This window comes from Nicotiana sylvestris, chromosome 10 (assembly GCF_000393655.2).
Source record: "Nicotiana sylvestris chromosome 10, ASM39365v2, whole genome shotgun sequence".
Classification (NCBI taxonomy): Eukaryota; Viridiplantae; Streptophyta; class Magnoliopsida; order Solanales; family Solanaceae; genus Nicotiana; species Nicotiana sylvestris.
In genome coordinates, this window is record NC_091066.1 from 13,310,891 (window position 1) to 13,316,261 (window position 5,371).

Genomic DNA, 5,371 nt, shown 5'->3' on the forward strand with positions numbered 1-5,371 from the left:
CATTTTCTGATTCATGGTCGTCTATGAAGTTTAATTCATGATTTATGCTTGAATGATGATTGGGTTAGTTAAAAAATGGCTTGGATTGCAAAATTTTAGGGCTTGGTACTGTTGTCTATAGAAAAGCTCAACTGGGGACGAAGGCTCGCAATTGCGATGGCCTCTTCACATTTGCGAAGATTTCATCGCAATTGTGAAAATTGCCTTTTCGGAGACCTTCGCATTTCCCATGATTTTTTCGCAATTCCCAAAACTGGGGAGTTCTGAGATCTTCGCAAATGCGAAGGATTGCTTCGCAATTCCCGTCTCTTCTAACTTCGCAATTGCGAAGAATATTTGAGAATTGCGATATTAGAGAGCCTGCACTTGAAAATCTGAAAAAAATGAAATTTTTTGTAAGTTTGAGTTTCGACTGTCCGATCATTCTTTTGGTATATTTGCTTCATTTTTCACTATTCTTCATAGCCATACCATGTTTTCACTCTTATCATTTGTTGACAGGTATTATAATTGGAAAATGAGCTCTAATTCTGAAGGATCCGCAAGTGACAACCCCGTGGAAGAAGAGTAGAACTTTGATCGCCACCGGTTCTTGTCATTGGAATGCCAAAAACGGTATTATGCTGAACTGATCTCGAAAAAGGTGCTCCCAGAGAGTGGTATAGTGCTGGACAACGTCCCAGAACTCCTTCCCGAATTCCATCAAAGGCTGGTAACAATGGGATGGAACTGTTTTGCTCCTGAACCTTGCCGTGCCAATGAGCAATGGGTGAGGGAGGTTTACGCAAATCTCCCGACTATCAAGTTGAAGAAGCCAAAGATGAGAATTCGCAGCAAAATGGTGCGGTTTGGGGCTGAAGATGTGAATGATTTCTATCACTTGCAAAACCACGACATGGGTCCATTCAGGGAAAAAGAATGTGCTTCAGGTGAGTGGTTGGTGTCCAAACTATGCCCGGGTGTAGATGTTCCATGGGCAGCTGAGAAGAGAGCAATCACATCTAAAGACTTCACTGCGGAAGCAAAGATATTGTTGGCCATCATATGCAGTCGTATCTCCCCTATGTCAAACATATGTAATGTCCCAATTACGATAGCTCAAATGATAGCATGCATCCTTGATGACATTCAGCTAAATGTGGGTGAAATCTTCATCAATGAACTAAGAGAGTATCAGATCAAGAATAACACTTCATTGATATTCCCATCGCTTATTACCGAGCTGTGCCAACTGGCTGGGGTGGAAGAAGCTCCAGGGGACAATTGGATAGAACCGGAGAAGCCTCTACATCCGTTGAAGAAAATAGGAGAGGGCGGCGCAGTGAAGAGCAAAAAGAGAAAGATATCTTCTTCTTCTCAGGTTGATCCGAGTAGTCAGCCATAATCCTTTGTAGGAGGACCATTTGCTGTGCTTGGTGAGGAGATGCGAGTGATTCGCGAGCTAGTGGCCGACCTTCCCCAGGGACTTGGGGAGACATCTGAGGGACCTGCTTACATTTCAAAGAAAGAATTCCAGAAATACATTGAATATCAAAGGAAGCAGGGGAATCACCTCAAGGCACTGGAGAGGGCATACACTGAGCTGGCCAAGAAGCATGGTGAATTGAGCACTTCGCATGGCATCCTTGAAACAACACACACCCAGATGGTGAAAAGGGAGAATAAAAGAGACAAATTCTTTACTCGCATGTGGAAGGGTGTGAAGGGGTTGTGGAAGGTCCTAAAGCCTCAGGACCGGATACCATCGACCAGGGCTGTGGATGATGATGATGTTCCTGTTGATTGGCCCGAGGAAGAAGGAGAGGAGGATGATTCTGACTCAGATAGCGAGGAGAGCTCTTGATGCAGTATTCAGGGAGCACTTTCCACCATTTTTACTCTATCATGTTTTGTTGCTTTGGGGACATTGAAACATCTTTAGTTGGGGGTGGCTTCTTGTATAACTGTTATTCTAGTATAATTGTAGATATATGCAGATTAGTACTGTGATTGTTTTCATTTTGTTATTAGTATATTTCTATGTCATGTGTTATATTAGTATGTTTATATTAGTATGTTTAGTTACTTGATGTTTATTAGCTTCTTAATTTTTTTTTTGTTATTTAATATTTTTATGTTAGTGGCGATATCCTTGATTTTCTTTATACCACGGTTCTTTTCCAAGGATACCAATTTTCATCTTGAACCAGGTAAGTATAGAAAATGTTTTGTCGATTTTTCCCGATGATGGATAGATTGACAATTTTCTTAAGGGAATTAGTCTTATAGTTAGATTAACTTTTGTTAATTTAGGAAAAATAAATGGTTTGAGTTGGGGTTTGTGCCCATTGACCAAGTTGTGGCTTGCTTGGTACCAACATGATATAAACCACGACATATGAATTTTTGATTGTTGAAAAAGAAAAATAATTAAAGTAGAAATATCATGACTTTTAGACTCAATTTTTGGCTCTTCGATTCATTAAATAGTTTCATATGCTGTATGCAACCTCTTTGAGTCATTGGTTTCAATTGGATTTTGGATTTGTATTCCACTTGAATGTTCATGTGCCATGTGTGGTGAGATCATCTGTGAGTTCTTTTGCATTACTTATAGTCTAGAACTTGCACGGGATGTGCTTCAAGGCGAAATCATAGACTAACTTGGTTTGAAAAATGATATTAGGCCTTCCTTGGACCGCTAGTATGCCTTAAAATTCCTACCCTTGAATATGTTCCCTAGTCAACCCATTTTTAGCCTTTAACCTTATTCTTTGGCAACCATATTACATAGGCTAAAAGCCTAAGTTTGGGGGGTGAAAGTTGGAAAAGTTGTGATATGGAAGTTGTTTGAAAGGATGGAAGGTAGGAAAAAAATATATATATGAAACCTTCCTTGACTTTGAAAAAAAAAAACATATATATATATATATATATATATATATATATATATATATATATATATATATATATATATATATAGAATAAAGTGATAAAAAGTTGTGAATAAAGGGAAGACTAGGTGTGGAATGAAAAGTGAAGAAAGGATGGAAAATGTCTTTGAAGGAAGTGGACTTTAATTGCAAACTTTGTAGTGCTTGGGGAGGTTTTGAGTCACTCTAACCAAAATTATGCCCTACCTTAACCAAAAGCCTAAACTATATCCCTTTAAGTCCTAATTAATTTTGAACCAAGTTGTCTACATTAGTGGAGGAATACATGAAGGGCAAGCCTACGACACTACTTGTATGCATTTGAACATCTTTTTGAGAGAGAGTTAATTCTTTCCATTTGATATCCCATTGTTGTTTTGAATTAAGAATTATGAGTGTGGGATCCTCTCTTAAATGTGAGGGCACATGAAATTTGAGTTGTGAATTTAATCCCATTTTCAATTGGAAGGAATGGCCAAAGAAAGTTGATTGTGATAGAGAGACAAATTTTGAAGCTTTAGTGTCATGACTTGATTGCTACTTTGATTTGCATTAGTGTTTGAGCACTTGAAGTATAATGAAGTTCATGAGAAGTGCTTGATAATTCATATGCTTTGGAGTAATTGTTGGTACCAATCGAAGTCATGTATTTGTGCTAAAAGTTGACCTTTTTAGTTTGGCATGATATGGATATATTGTTGAGTTAGCCACTTGAAAAGGGATTTTGTCGCTTTCATTGCTTGAGGACAAGCAATAGTTTAAGTTTGGGGGTGTGATAAGTTGGTATTTTACCAACTTATCTTGACTTTAAACCTATACTTTTGCTATGTTTGAGTGATAAAATCATGTATTTAATGTCATTTACTTCTATTTTACAGTTTGTATGTGATTTAGAAGTAATGGTGAAGAAACCAAGTGAAAACAAGTCAAAAAGAAGCTTAAAAGAAGAAAAATCTGGGCAATGCCCAGATAGGTCGCATTTGCGACACATGCTTGGGAAATGTGAAGTATGGAAACGCAGGCAGTGTTCGCAATTGCGAAAGACACTTCGCAAATGCGAAGTCAACCAGGATAGTCAACTTTCGCAAATGCGAAGAGTGTTTCGCAAATACGAAGTCAACTGAGAAAGTCAGTCTTCGCAAATGCGAAGACGACTTCGCAAATATGAAGTCAACTGAAATAGTCAATCTTCACAAATGCGAAGCAAACATCGCAAATGCGAAGTGAAGCTGCACAGTCATTGTTGGGAATTGCGAACTTTTGTTCGCAATTGCGAAGATCGAGCTTCAGGCCTGGGCAATTCTGGAATTTTACATTTTTATCCCCAAACCATTTTTATACTTGTCCAAGCAGATATTTTGTACATCTTTGGCTTATTTTCAGTCCTTAGAGACTAGAGAGAACAAGTTTGAAGCTAGGGTTCTTGCACACACACTTTGGTTTTGAAGATTAAAGCTTGTGGTTAATATTTTCCTACCCATTTATGTTTATTTCTTCATTTCCTTGCTTTGTATTGTATATCTAAGTGTGTAGTATTTATTTCCAACACTTGAATCTTGTTTATGGAAGTATTCATATTTTAAGTGTGGATTAAATACCTTGCTGTGCTTATGTATTGAATGATTTTTATTCTTTTATGAAGTGAGTTATTGTTATTTTAATTATTCTTGTTCTTTAATGTTTCCAAAGGGATTAGCTAACCCTAGGACTCGCCCATTAACTCTGAATTAATTTTGGAAAAATTAATTTGGTTTGGGAAAGATTAATTAACAAGAACTTAAGGCGTTAACCGTCATTTTATAGATTCTACCTAGGGATAGGATTGAACTACTTGTATCCATTCCGGGTGTAATTAATCTTCTAATTGTTTAGGGGATAATTCATCTAGAAATTCTTGTTAGTCTTCGGAAGAAGCTAATTTAGAATTATTATCCGTGGCTAATTAACATAAACTCGCTCATATTTGTAAAATCATGAAATACATTGGATCAGTACTTGAGTGTAATTCCCGACGCATTCATACTTGTAGCCATTGATCATTTTACTTTCTTTCAAGGTAATTTTACATTTCTGCATTTAGATATAAAATAATTTTCAAACCAAAATTCTTAGTGTTTGGCATTGCGCGATAAGCGATAATTTTCTTACATTCCTAATCGCCTACACATTGTTCTCTGTGGGATTCGACCCAGACTCATAGTTGGGTAAATTATATTGCATGTGACCGTGTCTATTACTTTTTAGTAGTGGATTTGGACGTCATCATTGGACACTTGAGGGTTGGCCCTTCCACACTGCACTTGTCCATATTCTGGTGATACAATTTGGGTGTGAGCACTGCCCGGAGTCCCATTGAGGCTCTTAGGGAATTCTGACACACTCAAATTGGAGAAAGGCTTTGGATCAGTGATCTTTGAGTTGGTCTATCTCATAACTCAGACTGGAAGTCAAGAATCTGG